Source organism: Eubalaena glacialis, chromosome 9 (genome assembly GCF_028564815.1).
Source record: "Eubalaena glacialis isolate mEubGla1 chromosome 9, mEubGla1.1.hap2.+ XY, whole genome shotgun sequence".
NCBI classification, from domain to species: Eukaryota; Metazoa; Chordata; class Mammalia; order Artiodactyla; family Balaenidae; genus Eubalaena; species Eubalaena glacialis.
In genome coordinates this window covers 83,309,952-83,328,409 of record NC_083724.1, presented here as the reverse complement: position 1 = coordinate 83,328,409, position 18,458 = coordinate 83,309,952, and the positions used below count along the sequence as shown (strand labels likewise).

The window sequence follows — 18,458 nt, the reverse complement described above, 5'->3', positions numbered from 1 at the left end:
ATAATTTATTGTCCAAACCGGGACTCTTTTTGAGAGTGAAAGGGGGTGTTTTTAATGACTATGTCACAGCAATGGATGTTAACCAGGACTTTTCCAGACACTCTACCTGTAGGGCTTTGCCTCATCCGCTAGGTGCCCTCTTTCAACAATTCTTCCAGCTTGTTTCCTCTAAAATATTGACAAGGTGAAATAGGGAAGGATTATTGCCCTATAGTCACAGATCTACTACTTGCCATAAAAAATCAGATTAAAAGTCACCAAAAGTAATTGTATCATGGGTTTTGGTGTGAGACTATAAATTACACAAATTATTTTAAATGAGCCTTCTGGCATTGAATATTTAATGCTACCCACTCAATTTGTTTACCATTTGTAATGTTGAATTTCTTGTTTAATGTGAAGCAGGTAGAGAGTTAGAATAATCTCAAGGTTGCTTTTACCTCCACAGTCATGAGTTTGACATTTCTGATCAGCACATACACAGCGATGATGATCAGCTTAACTATGAGCAACAGGGTCACACTAAGTACACCCAAGACTGATTTATGCCAAAACCAACTTGCTAACCTATAATGAGAAGTGTCAGTCAGCTTTGCACTTATTTGATGCTGGATACTCCATGCATGATCTTCCTAGAGCACAAGCTGTAAAGTGAACCAAACACTATTAACAAGTCCAAGGAATCATAGCTAGAAAGCTGCCTCTCAGGGAAGTCTGCCCCAAGAGACCATGCCTGTCTCAGAAGGGCTAGGGTTGCATTATACACATTTTACTCTAAATCTCTCATTTTTGCAAATTTCTTGTGGCAGAGCCTGGCAGGGGATCTCCAAAACCATTTCTTCTTTATGCTGTGCACAGAATTAGACTACATTTCCCAGCCCTCATGTACGTAGGTATGGTTGTATTCCTGAATTCTGGCCATTGGAATTTGAATGGGAAGCGATCTGTATCACTTCTAAGCCCTGGACTAAGTGTGAGCCTTTATGTGCCACTGGATGTCAACACCTGCCAGCTACTTAGATCCTTGAATGACTGTGATGCAGAGCACCCTACACCTCACCCTAAACCTGACCCACCTGAGACTGTTACTTGAGCAACAAAGTCTTACCTGGCAATTTCCATGTCCGTTGCTGTCACCACGCCGTCTCCCATCACTCAAGTTGTCCAGCTCTCTTGAGGAAGGAAAGTACAGCTGAGAGCAGCTATAGGAACTGCCCAGGACTGGAGTGTCCCAGAAGGTTCCACTGGACAATCCCTGTGCTTGAGAGTGCAAAAAGAAGGGTTAGGGCCTACTTTTGGTGCTAATATATCTTGTCACTCTTGCTTTCAGGGGCTCAATTGGAATCTCACGTAATTAGAGCCCAAAGTAGCCCACCCTGATAGGCAAAATGACCCCTGATTGAGAACTACTGGATTCAGGAGTGGTTCCATGGACACATGTGTGACCTGCGAACTTGTACAAGGCCCTGCTCTCAAAGGTTTTGTTTAGTGCTCTGCTCTCACATCTTGAAATTCTTAATAATAATATCTTAGAACCTGTGTTATGTAAGTGTAGTCCAATGGGACAACAAAATGTGCAGGAGATCAGTCAGGCAACAGTGGGCACCATGCATGCTGAGTATTTGGTCTGAGCACGAGGCATACACACACACACATACACTGGGCAGTCTGAGACCCCAGGGGTCCCTGAGGGGACTCTGTGCACCAGTGGAAGCTGGCCCTGGGAGAAAGGAGGTGCTCCCTAGGGACAGCACTGTAACCTGTGGTGGGGGGCCTGCTTGCCAATCAGTCCCTGGAGCCCATCTCTGAAGTATCTGCACAGATATTTTTTTTTCTAAGCACTTTACAGTTACTTATTTAATCCTCACAATAATCCTATGAGGTAGGAACTATTTTTTTTTTTTTATTTTTTAAAAAAATTTTAAAGTCCTTGTTGAATTTGTTACAATATTGCTTCTGCTTTATGTTTCGGTTTTTTGGCCACAAGGCATGTGGGATCTTAGCTCCCTGACCAAGGATCGAACCCACACCCCCTGCATTGGAAGGCGAAGTCTTAACCACTGGACCACCAGGGAAGTCCCAGGAACTATTATTATTATCTCCTTTTTTTAATTAAATTTTTTAAACTGAGGTATAATTGACATACAACATTATGTGTGTTTCAGGTGTACAAAATAATGATTTGATATTTGGACATACTGCAAAATGATCACCACAATAATTCTGGTTAACATCTGTCACCATACATAATTTTTTTTCTTGCATCAGCACAGATATTAACTCTGTGGTCTGAGCGCTGGGACAAGATCTGCCACCACTTAGGCAGTACACTTTGTCATTAACTAATTACAACATGGAGTGTACACATAGATATTGCAATAAACTATATCAGAGACTAATTAGGATTCTTCAAAGAATTTAGAATCTCTGGTTTTGAAAATCACTGCAACATTGCACAATAAATATCCAAAGGCTTGGAAATAGAAATTAAATTTAAAGATCCTCACATTTCACAGAAAAAGGCACTATTTTCATATAAAAACTTGCATGGACCAATTATTAACAAATAGATGACTGTAACATTATTTTTCCTTGTGATTGAAGATACAGTGTTAGAAATCATCAACAGGCATTTTAAATTCCATACAAATCATGAAACCACTTGCAGCTTCTTGTACAACCTCCACAAGTTACAGGAAATGTCAGAGGAAACAGTAAAATGCTATTATATTTATTAACATTTAAACCTAAATTCAGAATTACAGAAAACTGATTTGTAAGAAGAGTTCAAACATTTTAGAAAAAATTTTCTACAAGAAGCATCAGCTCTAAGATATATTTGAATTTATATTTCAAAATAATTGATCATAACTTTATTCTAATATTGTTACAGCCTATGAAATACTCTTAAAATTACCAATAACAGTTGCATCAACAGAGATGCTTTTCAAAATTAAAAATTATCAAAACTTATTTGTTAAGAGTGACTGATGTTACTTTCAATTATATCAATTGAAAATGAAGTTGCTAAAATAAGTTTTAATGGCCTAATAAATGAATTTGCAGAAAAGTGAAACCTAAAAGATTACATTACGATCAATCAAGATATATCTACATTGATATATAGATATAATAGAGTATCATTATTTATTGTATTATACAAAATTATGGCACCAAACTATTGTTTTTTGCAATTTGTGACATTACTTGTTGTAACATAAATGTTATTACTCATCTATCACTATTACTCTTTCATGTTTTATAATAAAATATTTTCAAAAGAAAAACCTTTATATTTTGTAACTTTAACTGCACTTTCCCCCTGTATTTTGAAAAAGCGGCTCCACATTATAATTTTTACACTGGGCCCTGCAAATTATGTCACTGACCTTGACTGTGTTAAAAGAATGGAGGGAGGGAACATTGGAAGAGAATCCTTTAATGACTAGAACTGAAGATTTAAGTGTGAAAGTCAAATGCATATGGCTAATTTTTCCTTCTTTGAAGAATTTAAAACCATTTAACTGATAAAGAGTCTATCTTACAGAAAAGAATTCCTCTTTCTTTATAAAGATAAGAAGTGAGGGAGCTATCTTTTTGCTAATATTTTTATTTTCTCAAACTTTGGTGATTAGACTGGGTAAAATAAGGTGGCTCTAACTGAAAGAGAATGGGTAAAAATTAAAACTCAGCATCTAGGATTTGGTAAAGCTTTTTCTTGTACATTTCTGTGTAACTGAGAAAGTAAATGATCCAAATGACAGTGTGACAAATCCTTCTGCAGGTCAGATCATTATCAATTATTTCCTTTAAATAAAATTGAAATAATAGCTAGTTGAATCAATGAAACCAAAATCTGATTCTTTGAAAAGAATCAATAAAATTGGTAAGCTTCTAGCCAGGCTAACTAAAAAAAGGGCGGGAGAGAGAAGACACAAATTACTAATATCAGAAATGGAAAGGGGACATCATCACAGATCTCATGGACATTGAAAAGATAATGAAGGAATACTATGAACAACACTGTGCCCACAAATTAAAGTAGATGAAACAGACAAATTTCTTGAAAGACACAATCTGCTAAAAGTCACAAAAGAAGAAATACAATAGATAATCGGAGTAGGCCTATGTCTATTAAAGAAATCAAATATGTAAAATCACTTTTCAAAAGAGAAAGCACCTGGCCCAGATAGGTTCACTGGTGAATTCTACCAAAAATGTAATGAAGAAATTGTACCAATTCTCTACAATCTCTCTCAGAGTTTAGAAGCAAAGGGAATACCTCCCAAATCATTTTATGAGGTCAGCAACACCCTGAGACTAAAACCAAAGATATTGTAAGAAAACTACGCACCAATATCTCTCGAGCACAGATATAAAAATCATCAACAAAATATTAGCAAACTTAATGCAACAATGTATAAAAAGAATTATATACCATGACCAAGGGGGATTTATCCCCAGTATGCAAAGCTGGCTCAACATCCAACATCAGTTAATGTAATCTATCACATCAATAGGCAAAAAAAGAAAAATTACATAATCATATTAATAGATTGAGAAAAAATTTTGACAAAATTCAACACTCATTAATGACAGAAATAGAGGGGAACTTCCTCAACTTGATAAAGAATATCTATAAAGAATCTATAACTAATATTATATGTAATGGTGAGAAATTTGAAGCTTTCCCGCTAAGAACAGGTACTAGGCAAGATTATCCCCTCTCAGCACTCCTTTTCAACATCAAACTGGCAGTTCTAGCTAATGCAATAAGACATGGAAAGGAAAAAAAAGGTATAGAGATTGGGGAGGAAGACATAAAATTGTCTTTGTTCTCAGATGACATGACTGTCTGCATAAAAATCCTAAAGAATGACAAAAACACCTCTTGGAAGTAATAGGCAAATAGAGCAAGAAAATAGGATACAAGGTTAATACATAAGTTGATTGCTTTCTGGTATACCAGCAATGGACAAGTGGAATTTGAAATTAAAAATATAATACCATTTACATTAGCACTCCCCCAAATAAAATACTTAGGTATAAATATAACAAAATATGTACAAGATCTATATGAGGAAAACTACAAATTCTGATGAATGGAATCAAAGAACAACTTAAATAAATGGAGAGATATTCCATGTTTATGGATAGGAACACTCAATATTGTCAAGGTGTCAATTCTTCCCAACTTGGTCTATAGATTCAATGCAATAGCAATGAAAATCCCAGCAAGTTATTTTATGACATTGACAAACTGATCCTGAAATTTATATGGAGAGAAAAAAGACCCAGAATAGGCAATACAATATTGAAGGAAAAGAACAAAGTTGGCTGACTGATACTACCTGAGTTCAAGTCTTACTCTAAAGCTATGGTAATCAAGACTGTGTGGTATTGGTGAAAGAATACACAAACAGATTAATGGAACAGAACAGAGAGCCCCAAAATAGACCAAAATAAATTTAGTCAAACTTATCTTTGACAAAGGTGCTAAGGCAATACAATAGAGCAAAGATAGTCTTTTCAACAAATAGTGCTGAAAAAACAGGACATCATCCACTTGTAAAAAAAAAAAGAATTGAGGCAGAGAATTTAAACTCTTTACAAAAATTAACTCAAAATATAAATCAACTATACTTCAATAAAATAAATTTTTAAAAATTGGGAATTCCCTGGTGGTCCAGGGGTTAGGACTCCACACTTTCACTGCTGAGGGCCAAGGTTCAATCCCTGGTCAAGGAACTAAGATCCCACAAGCCGCACAGTGCAGTCAAATAAATAAATTAATTAAGTAATTAATTAACTTAAAATGGACCACAGACCTAAATATAAAACACCAACTATAAGACTCCTAGAAGATAACATAGGAGAAAACCTAAATGAAATTGGGTATGTGGATGACTTTTTAGATATAACACCAAAGGCACAATCCAGGAAAAAAAATAATTGATAAGTTATATTTCATTAAAGTTAAGAACTTCTGCTGAGAAAGACATTGTAAAGAGAATAAAAGGCCACAAACTGGGAGAAAATATTTGAAAAAGACACATCTGATAAGGAACTATTATCCAAAATATACAAAAAACTCTTAAATCTCAGCAATAAGAAAATAAACAACCTGTTTAAAAAATGGGTCAAAGACCTTAAGAGACACCTAACCAAAGAATATACACAGATTACAAATAATCATAAAAAGATGCTTCATATCATAAATCATGAGTGAAATGCATATTAAAACAATGAGATATCAATGCACACCTATTTGAATGGCCAAAATCCAGAATACTGACAAAACCAATTGCTGACAAGGATTTGTAGCAACAGGGACTCTCATTCATTGCTGGTGGGAATGCAAAATGGTACAGCCACTTTGGAAGACAGTTTTTCAGTGTCTAACAAAACCAAACATGCTCTTACCATATAATTCAGCAATCTGGTTCCTTGGTATTTACCCAAGGTTGTTAAAAACTTATGTCCACACAAAAACCTGCACATAAATGTTTACAGCAGATTTATTCATAATTGCCAAAACTTGGTAGCAACCATCATGTCCTTAGGTTAATGGATAAATAAACTGTGGTACATCCTGACAATGGAATATTATTCAGCACTAAAAACAAATGGTCTAACAAGCCATGAAAATACATGTATAAAACTTAAATGCATATTCCTAAGTGAAAGAAGTCAGTCTAAAAAGGCTATGTACTGTATGATTATTATATGATATTCTAAAAAAGGCCAAACTATTGAGACGGTAAAAAAGATCAGTGGTTGCGAGGGTTTGGGAGGGGGTGATGAATAAGTGGAGTAGAGAAAAATTTTAGAGCAGTGAAAATACTCTGTATGATACCACAATAATGGATACATGTCATTATACTACTATCCAAACCCACAGAATGTGCACCACAAAGAGTGAACCATAACATAAACTATGGACTTTGGGTGATTATGATGTGTCAGTGTAGGCTCATCAATTGTAACAAAAGTACTACACTGGTGCAGACTGTTGATAATGGGTGAGGTTCTGCAGGAAGTATATGGGAAATCTCTGTACCTTCTTAATTTTGCTGTGAACCTTAAGCTACTCTAAAAAAATAAAAACAATGCTATGGAATAAACAAGGATGCAAAAAAAGACTACTGGGCTTCCCTGGTGGTGCAGTGGTTGAGAATCCGCCTGCCAATGTAGGGGACACGGGTTCGAGCCCTGGTCTGGGAAGATCCCACATGCCGCGGAGCAACTGGGCCCGTGAGCCACAACTACTGAGCCTGCGCGTCTGGAGCCTATGCTCCGCAACAAGAGAGGCCACGATAGTGAGAGGCCCGCGCACCGCGATGAAGAGTGGCCCCCGCTCGCCGCAACTAGAGAAAGCCCTCGCACAGAAACGAAGACCCAACACAGCCAAAAATAAATAAATTAATTAATTAATTTAAAAAAAAAAAAGACTACTGCATAAAGCAATAATTATAAAACTGGGGTTTTATGGGGCTTATCATATATAAAGATGTATAAAGGAGGCAGAGGTACATTGGAGCAGTTTTTGTATGCTGTTGATATTATGTTGGTATTAACTGAAACTAGGCTTCTAAGGATAATATGTTAATTTTAATCCCCAAATCAACTTTAAGAAAATAAGTCCAAAAGTATAATAATAAAAATAATAAGAAGTTAAAATTGGTACCCTAGAAAATATCTAATTACAATAACAGAAGGCAGTAACTTAAGAAGGGAAACACAAAAGATGAAAGACATATAGAAAACAAACAGCAGAAGGTGATGCCAGGGGCAGAGACAAGATGGCCAAGTAGAAGGACTTGAGCTCACCACCTCCCACGAAAACGCCAAAATCACAACTAACTGCTGAACAACCATCGACAAAATCACTGGAACCTACCAAGAAGATATCCTATATCCAAAGACAAAGAAGAAGCCACAATAAGATGGTAGGAGGGGCACAATCACGATAAAATCAAATTCCATACCCATTGGGTGGGCAATGCAAAAACTGGTAAATAATTAGATTGCAGAGATTCTCCCACAGGAATGAAAGTTCTGAGCCCCAGGTCAGCCTCCCCTGGGGGTCTGGCATCGGGAGAAGGAGCCCCCAGAGCATCTGGCTTAGAAGGCCACAGGGTCTGATTGTAGGAATTCCACAGGAGAGCAGGAAACAGAAACTGCACTCTTGGAAACTGCACACAGGTTCTTGTGCACACCAGGACCTAGGAGAAAAAGCAGTGACCTCACAGGAGCCTGGGCATGACCTATCTGCTGGTACTGGAGGGTCTCTGTGGAGGCAGGGGGAGGCTGTGGCTCATTGTGGGGACAAAGACACTGGTAGCGGCAGTTCTGGGGAGTACTCATTGGTGTGAGCCAGCCTGGAAGCCGCCATTTTCTCACCAAGACCTGGTCCCACCCAACAGACTGTAGGCTCCAGTCTAGACTAGTCTGTAGACTGCTAGGATGCCTCAGGCCAAACAACCAATAGGGCAAGAACACAGCCCCACCCATCAGCAGACAGGCTGCTTAAAGTATTCCGGCACAGCTTCCCACTAAACAAACCATTTGACATAGCCCTGCCCACCAGAGGGACAAGACACAGCGCCACCCACCCAGTGGGAAGGAACCAGTCCCTCCCACCAGGAAGCCTACACAAGTGTCTTAGACTAGCCTCATCCACCAGGGGGCAGACAGCAGAAGCAAGAAGAACTACAACTTGCAGAACGGAAACCACAATCACAGAAAGGTAGGCAAAATGAGACGGCAGAAGAATATATCCCAGACAAAGCAACAAGATAAAACACCAAAAGAACAACTAAGTGAAGTGGAGATAGAGCCTATCTACCCAAAAAAGAATTCAGAGTAATGATAGTAAAGATGATCCAAGATCTCAGAAAAAGAATGGAGGCACAGACCAAGAAGATACAAGAAATGTTTAACAAAGACCTAGAAAATATAAAGAACAAAACAAAACAACAACAACAAAAAAAAAACAAGGACAAAAGATGAACAATACAATAACTGAAAAGAAAAATACACTAGAAAGAATCAATAGCAGAACAAATGAGGCAAAAGAACAGACAGGTGAGCTGGAAGACAGAATGGTGAAAATCTCTGCCTCAGAACAAAATAAAGAAAAAAGAATGAAAAGAAATGAAGACAGTCTAAGAGACCTCTGGGACAACATTAAATGCACCAACACTCATATTATACGGGTCCCAGAAGGAGAAGAGAGAGAGAAAGGACCTGAGAAAATACTTGAAGAGATAACAGCTGAAGATTTCCCTAACAGGAGAAAGGAAACAGTCACCCAAGTCCAGGAAGCACAGAGAGTTCCATACAGGATGAACCCAAGGAGGAACATGCCAAGAAAAACAGTAATCAAATTGGCAAAAATTAAAGACAAAGAGAAAATATTAAAAGCAACAAGTGACAAACAAAAATAACATACAAGGAAATTCCCATAAAGTTATCAGCTGATTTTTCAACAGAAACTCTGCAGGCCAGAAGGGAGTGGCATGATATACTTAAAGTGATGAAAGGGAAAAACTTACAACCAAGAATACTCTACCCAGCAAGGCTCTTGTTCAGACTCGATGGAGAATTCAAAAGCTTTACAGACAAGCAAAAGAATTTAGCACCACCAAACCAGCTTTACAACAAATGCTAAAGGAACTTCTCTAGATGAAAAAGAAAAGGCCACAACTAGAAACAAGAAAATTACAAATGGAAAAGCTCACCAGTAAAGGCAAACATACAGGAATGTAGGAAATCATCTACATACAAATATGATATCAAAACCAGCAATCCTGATGAGAGTACAAATGCAGGATATTGGAAACGCATTTGAAATTAAGAGACCAGCAACTTAAAACAATCTTGTTTATATATAGACGGCTATATTAAAACCTCATGGTAACCACAAACAAAATATCAACAATACATACACCCACAAAGAGAAAAAGGAATCCAAACACAACACTAAATATAGTCATCAAATCACAAGAGAACAAAAGAGATAGGGAAGAAAAAAGACCTACCAAAACAAATCCAAAACATTTTTTAAAATGGCAATGAGGACATACATATAGGTAATTACCTTAAATGTAAATGGATTAAATGCTCCAACCAAAAGACATATACTGGCTGAATGGATACAAACACAAGACACATATATATACTGTCTATAAGAGACCCACTTCAGATCTAGGGACACATACAGACTGACAGTGAGGGGATGGAAAAGGGTATTCCATGCAAATGGAAATGAAAAGAAAGCTGGAGTAGTAATATTCATATCAGACAAAATAGACTTTAAAATAAAGACTGTTACAAGAGACAAGAAGGACACTACATAATGATCAAGGGATCAATCCAAGAAGAAAATATAACAATTGTAAATATTTATGCACCCAACATAGGAGCACCTCAATATATAAGACCAATGCTAACAGCCATAAAGGAGAAACTGAGAGTAACACAATAATAGGGGAAACTTTAAAACCCCAATTTTATCAATGGATAGATCATCCAGGATGAAAATCAATAAAAACATTACACCTTAAATAACACATTAGATCAGATGGACTTCACTGATATCTATAGAGCATTCCATCCTAAAGCAGAAGAATACACAATCTTTTCAAGTGTACATGGAAAATTCTCCAGTATAGATCACATGTGGTGCCATAAAGTAAGCCTCAGTAAATCTGAAGAAAATTGAAATCATATCAAGCATCTTTTCCAAACAACACTATGAGATTAGAAAGCAACCACAAAAAAAAACAATTGTAAAAAACACAAACTCGTGGAGGCTAAACAACAGACGCCTAACAACCAATGGATCACTGAAGAAATCAAAGAGGAAATAAAAAAATACCTAGAGACAAATGAAAATGGAAACATGATGATCCAAAACCTGTGGGATGCAGCAAAAGCAGTTCCAAGAGGGAAGTTTATAGCAATACAATCCTACCTCAAGAAATAAGAAAAATCTCAAAGACACAACCTAACCTTACAACTAAAGCAACTAGAGAAAGAAGAACAAACAAAAGCCAAAGTTAGTAGAAGGAAAAAAATCATAAAGGTCAGAGCAGAAATAAATGAAATAGAGAAAAAGAACAGACCAGTCACAAGTACTGAAATTGAAACTGTGATTTAAACACTCCCAACAAACAAAAGTCCAGGACCAGATGGCTTCACAGGCAAATTCTATCAAACATTTAGAGAAGAGTTAACACCTATCCTTCTGAAACTATTCTAAAAATTTGCAGAGGAAGGAATACTCCCAAACTCATTCTATGAGGCCACCATCACCCTGTTACCAAAACCTGACAAAGATACCACAAAAAAAGAAAATTACAGGCCAATATCACTGATGAACATAGATGCAAAAATCCTCAACTAGCAAATACTAGCAAACCGAATCCAACAATACCTTAAAAGGATCACATATGACGATCAAGTGGGATTTATCCCAATGATGCAAGGATTTTTCAATATCCGCAAATCAATCAGTGTGATACACCACATTAACAAATTAAAGAATAAAAACCATGTCATCACCTCAGTAGATGCAGATAAAGCTTTTGACAAAATTCAACACCCATTTATGATGCAAAGTCTCCAGAAAGTAGGCATAGAGGTAACATACCTTGACATAATAAAGGCCATATATGACAAACCTACAGCTAACATCATACTCAATGGTAAAAAGCTGGAAACCTTTCCTCCAAGATCAGGAAGAAGAAAAGGTTTTCCATTCTCACCACTTTCATTCAACATAGTTTTGGAAGTCCCAGACATGGCAATCAGAGAAGAAAAAGAAATAGAAGGAATCCAAATTGGAAAAGAAGAAGTAAAACTGTCACCATTTGCAGATGACATGATACTATACATAGAAAATCCTAAAGATGCTACCAGAAAACTACTAGAACTCATCAATGAATCTGGTAAAGTTGCAGGATACAAAATTAATACACAGAAATCCATTGCATTTCTGTACACAAACAATGAAAAATCAGAAAGAGAAATTAAAGAAACAATCCCATTTACCATTGCATCAAAAAGAATAAAATACCTAGGGATAAACCTACCTAAGGAGGCAAAAGACCTGTACTCCGAAAACTATAAGATGCCAATGAAAGAAATCGAAGGTGACACAAACAGATTGAAAGATATACCATGTTCCTGGATTGGAAGAATCAATATTGTCAAAATGACTATACTACCTAAGGCAACCTACAGATTCAATGCAACCCCTATCAAATTACCAATGACATTTTTCACAGAAGTAGAACAAAAAATTTTTAAATTTGTATGGAAACACAAAAGATCCCGAATAGCCAAAGCAATCCTGAGTTTGGGGGAGGGGGCGGGAAACGGAGCTGGAGGAATCAGGCTCCCTGACTTCAGACTATATTACAAAGCTACAGTAATCAAAACAGTATGGTACTGGCACAAAAATAAAATATAGATCAATGGAACAGGATAGAAAGCCCAGAGATAAACCCACGCACATATGGTCAATTAATCTACAACAAAGGAGGCAAGAAAATACAATGGAGAAAAGACAGTCTCTTCAATAAGTTGTTCTGGGAAAACTGGACAGCTACATTTGAAAGAATGAAATTAGAACATTCTCTAACACCATATACAAAAATAAACTCAAAATGTATTAAAGACCTAAATGTAAGGCCAGATTCTATAAAACTCTTAGAGGAAAACAGAGGCAGAACACTCTTTCACATAAATCGCAACAGTATCTTTTTGGATTCACCTCCTAGAGTAATGAAAATAAAAACAAAAATTTTAAAAGTGGGACCTAATTAATCTTAAAAGCTTTTGCACAGCAAAGGAAACCATAAACAAAATGCAAATACAACCCACAGAATGGGAGAAAATATTTGCAAATGAAGCGACCAACAAGGGATTAATCTCCAAAATATACAAACAGCTCATGCAGTTCAATATCAAAAAAACAAACAACCCAATCAAAATGGGTGGAAGATCTAAATAGACATTTCTCCAAAGAAAACATATGGATGGCCAAGAGGCATGTGAAAAGATGCTCAGCATCGCTAATTATTAAAGAAATGCAAATCAAAACTACTGATACAATGAGGTATCACCTCACACTGGTCATAATTGGCCATCATCAAAAAATCTACAAACGATAAATGCTAGAGAGGGCGTGAAGAAAAGGGAACCCTCCTACACTGTTGGTGGGAATGTAAATGGGTACAACCACTATGGAGAACAGTATGGAGTTTCCTTACAAAACTAAAAATAGAACTACCATATGATCCAGCAATCCCACTCCTGGGCATATATCCAGGGAAAACCATAATCTGAAAAGCTACATGCACCCCAATGTTTATTGAAGCACTATATATAATAGCCAGAACATGGGAGCAACCTAAATGTCTATCAACAGATGAATGGATTAAGAAGATGTGGTACATATATACAATGGAATATTACTCAGCCATAAAAAAATAATGAAATAATGCCATTTTCAGCAAGATGGATGGACTTAGAGATTATCATACTAAGTGAAGTACTGATAAGTCAGAGAAAGACAAATATATGATATCACTTACATGTGGTATCTTAAAAAGTGATACAAATGAACTAATTTACAAAACAAAAACAGACTCACAGACTTCAAAAACAAATTTATGGTTACCAAAGGGGAAAGACGGTGGGGGGGGGCAATAAATTAGGAGTTTGAGATTAACATATACAGACTACTATATATAAAATAGATAATCGTGGGAGGGAGGGAGATGCAAGAGGGAAGAGGTATGGGAACATATGTATATGTATAACTGATTCACTTTGTTATAAAGCAGAAACTAACACACCATTGTAAAGCAATTATACTCCAATAAAGATGTTAAAAAAAAAAAGACAAAATAAATAGATAATCAACAAGGACCTACTGTATAGCACTGGGAACTCTACTCAGTACTCTGTAATAACCTATATGGGGAAAGAATCTGAAAAAGAATAGATATATGTATATATATAACTGAATCACTTTGCTGTACACCTGAAACTAACACAACATTGTAAATCAACTATACTCCAGTATAAAATAAACAAAAAAAAAAATGTGACACAAGAAAGAAAACTTTATTCTAAAAAAATAGAATGTTATGTCTAGGTCACATGTTGGACATACATTTAACTTTTTAAGAAACTTGAATTTTTTTCCAAAGAGGTTGTGTCATTTTATATTTCCACTAGCAGTGTATAAGAGTTCCAATTCCTCCATATCCCTGACAACACTTGATATAGTTAGTCCTTTTTTCTTTTTAACATATTTATTGGAGTATAATTGCTTTACAATGGTGTGTTAGTTTCTGCTTTATAACAAAGTGAATCAGCTATACATATACATATATCCCCATATCTCCTCCCTCTTGTGTCTCCCTCCCACCCTCCCTATCCCGCCCCTCTAGGTGGTCACAAAGTTAGTCCTTTTAATTTTAGTCATTCTAATAGTTTACAGTGGTATCTCACTGTGGTTTCATTTTTCATTTTCCTAATGACTAATTTTGTTGAGGATACTGCCATTCGTATATATTCTTTGGTTTAGCATGCATTCAAATCTTTCACCCATTTTTTTTTTTTTTACTAGGTTGCTTGTTTCCTTATTATTGAGTTTTGAGAGTTCTTTATATATCCTGGGTATTACTTTATCACATATACACTTTGGAAATATTTTATCCCAGTCTGTGGTTTTTCTTTTTGTTTTCTTAACAGTATCTTTTGAAGAGCGGACGTTTTAAATTTTGATGAAGCACATTTTATTGATTTTTTTTCTTTTATGGATCGTACTGCAGTATTGTATCAAAGGGATCTTCATCTAACCCAAGGACATAAAGACTTGCTTGTATGTTTTCTTCTAGATATTTTATACTTTGAGGTTTAACACTCAGTTCTAAGGTCCATTTTTCCTGTCTTTCCCTTCCTTTCTTGTGGGGACTCCAATTACAAGTATAGTAGGCACTGATGCTCTTTTCATTTATTTAAATACTTTTTCTCTTTGTGTCTCATTTTGGACAGTTTCTATTGTTATGTCTTTAAATTCACTGATTTTTGCTTCTGCAAAGTCTGACATGTAGTTAATTCAACCGTGTGTGTGTGTGTGTGTGTGTGTGTGTGTGTGTGTGCGTGTATAATCTCATACAATGTAGTTTTCATCTCCAGAAATTTGATTTTTTAAAAAAAAATTATCTTCCATGTCTCTACTTAATCCTTTGAGCAAATAGAATACCTTTAATGTCCTTGACTGCTAATTATAACATCTGTGCCAGTTCTGGGTTTGTTTTGATTCTTCTTGTTATGTGTCATATTTTTCTGCTACTTTGTATACATGGTAATTTTTTAGTGGTAATCTTTAATTGAATGCCAAACATTGTGAATTTTACTTTATTTGGTGCTGGATACTTTTCTACTATAAATATTCTTTTGCTTTCTTCTGAGATGCACCAAGGTTTCTTACAAATAGTTTGAACTTTGGGTCTTGCTTTTAAGATTTGTTAGGAGAGAGTGGAGCAGAATTTGTCACAGGGCTAATAATTCCCCACCTCTGAGGCAATAATCTTCTGTGTATTTTACCGAAAGCCCCATGAGTTACAAGTTTTTCAGTTTGCATATGGGAACAGGCACTATTCCCTGCCCTGTGCAAGTGCCAGACTCTATTTCTTCTAATCTCTTTGGTGGTTCTTTCCCAGTTATGAAGTAACTTCCTCATGCACATGTGTTGATCATTACTCTGCTGCACCCTTCAGGGAGACGCTGCAGATCTGATTTCTCTCTTTGTGCCACTCTCTCCTTTCTGTTATTCTGGTTTGTGTTATTAACAAAGAAACTGACACTCACAAATTTCTCAAATACCACATCCAAGCTCACATAGTCAGGAAGTGATAGGGCTAATATTTGGAGTCAGATCTTCCTTAGTACATGGCAGAACCCAGGCCTAGCAGCAGGGGTTGGGGAGAATAACTGGTTTCATTTTCATGGTCACCTGAGTAATTAATAATGAGAAGTATGAGTAGAGGGCAGTCAGCTCTCAAATAGTGAGCAGAAGAAGGCCTCAAATGTTGGCTTTTGATGGTGGACAGGAGGTAATTCTTTTTCAAAAGATATACGGTCAGGTAAAATTGGGAAATTCATTTTGCTAGAAGCTCAGCTGCAAATAAAGGAAAACCTTAGTCGAGCAAAGAGGCAGAGATCAAAGGAAGCTCAGTCCACTTATGTAGAAAGGAATGTCTGAGAGAATAGAGGATGTACCTTCCTCTTGTTCTTGGAGCAGATGATGGCACTATTTATGGAATTCTCCCCTCGAAGAACATAGACTCTTTCCTTCAAGCTAGAATTGGCATGTCTGCAAAAGGATTTATCCAAGGTTAGAGATTTACTTTGCGGGGAGGAGCAGGGGCAGACCATGAGGATTCCAGTGAATGGGGCAGTTTGCACCCAATTTAAATTTGATCTAGATATTACAGGCCAAACTTTTGGAATCTTAATCCTCTGGCAGGACCTGTGGGCTGGAGGCCAGAGATCTGATAGCCATGCTGGTTAGAGAAGCCAAAAACCAACACAGTTGAAAAGAGAACTGACTTTTAATGTTGTCAGGCCAGAGCAATGGACCATGCCAAGTGGCCTCTGGGATGGGCAACAACTGGTCAGGGACAGAATTGCAAGGCTGAGTATCAGAATAATTGGATGCTTGGAGCCAACAAAGAGGCATGAAAAAGTAGAAGGGAGAGAAGTCATGCAGCCAGGGAACATAGGATGTCCCCAAAATGAGACCTCAGTGCTGCCAGGAAGAAGTTAGGGGGTGGTCAGATGATGAAGGCAGAAAGCTTAGGATAAAGGTTGATGGATATATTTTTATTGAGAGAAACCATAAAGCAGAACACTCTGAGAAACCCCCTTTGCTCCACAATGAAGGATGTAGCATTATTCTGATTTTGAAAAAAAAAAAAAATCCAAAGTTAACATTGGTTATTCTTGTGCAGTAGGATTATGGGTAATTTTTATTTTGTTCTTTGTAACTTTCTTTTTTAAGCTCTCTTCCATGGGTTTGGATTCTTTTCATAATAATTATGATGAAAACCAGCAGCCTGGAAGCCACAGGAGGGCAAAACAAGGTTGGAGCTCCTTCCAAGCCTCATTATCAGAGAACTGTCATTATTTGACCCACCTAGTGCTTCCCTGGAAGACTCTACTTGCAGTGCTGTCTTGATTTGACCTGACTTAGGGCTTGCCCTGACCGAGAAAAGCTTTTTCCCCAGGGACACTTGTACAACACATTTAGAGTCAACTGTTTAAAGGCTGCCTGAAGCAGTGAATAACAGTTGTGGCGAACAACAGGCTTATTAAAAATCTGAAAAGAAAAAAAAAAGAAAATCTGGGGAATGAGATGCCCATTGGGCCTTTGAAAAGCTCTGATATATTGCTAGGAATCTAGAAAGCAATGAGCATACAGCATACATACAGCTGTGAACATGTCCTAGAGAGAAGTGAGAAGGCTCTAAGTTCTCACCTGAGGCTCTTGGCAAGCAAGAAGTGAAAGTTAAGGCAGAGTTGTCAACAGCCTGGCAGTTGTGTTGAAGACACACATTCACAAACACACACACACACACATTGCCCATTAGCAAAAACTGGGAGACTTATTGGTTCCCAACATTTACAGAAATCTCTGTCCGATCATTAGCTGAGAACTAACCTGAGCAAGCAGAGACTTCAGTAGCTGACAAAAAATACAGCCTTGACATAATTAGTTCAGAAGAGTCACTAAATAAACAACAAACAGCAATAACAACAGACCGTGAAGAGGGGGAAATTCTGATTTCTAAAACTTCCACAATATATTATTGAAAATGTACATTTTTCAACAAAAAGTATGAGACACACAAAGAGAGAAGAAAATATGGCCCATAAACAAGGGGATAAAAGGAACAAATAAAAACTAACCCTGAGGGAGGCCAGATGTTGGACTTAATGGACAAAGGCTTTAAATCAGCTATTTCAAATATGTCTGAATCATGTCTAAAGAACTAAATAAAAGTATGAGATTAATGTCTTTCCAAATAAACATCAATAGAGATCGAAATTATAAAATGAACCAAATAGAAATTTTGGATTTGAAAAATACAATAACTGAAATGAAAAAAAATCACTAGACGGGCTCAGCAGCAGATCTGAACTAGCAGAAAGAACGAGCAAATTTGAAAATAGGTTGATTGAGATTATCCAGTCTGAGGAAGAGAAATAAAAAGTATAAAGAAATTTGAACAAATCCTAAGAGGTCTGTAAGACACCATCAAGTGTACTAATATAATCATAATGGGATTCCCAGAAGGAAAGGAGAGAGAAAAAGAGGCAGAAAGAATATTTGAAGAAATGGCTGAAAACATCCCAAATTTGATGAAAAACAG

The 18,458-nt window shown here is 36.7% G+C and overlaps 1 long non-coding RNA gene across 1 annotated transcript in view; it reads right to left on the bottom strand.

The window, feature by feature from the left end:
* LOC133097977 (uncharacterized) overlaps positions 1-18,458 on the bottom strand; it is a 38,996-nt gene that overhangs the window by 7,465 nt on the left and 13,073 nt on the right. The window contains exon 2 of the long non-coding RNA XR_009702093.1: positions 1,109-1,172. This is a non-coding gene — a long non-coding RNA (uncharacterized LOC133097977). The remainder of the gene's footprint in view (positions 1-1,108; positions 1,173-18,458) is intronic.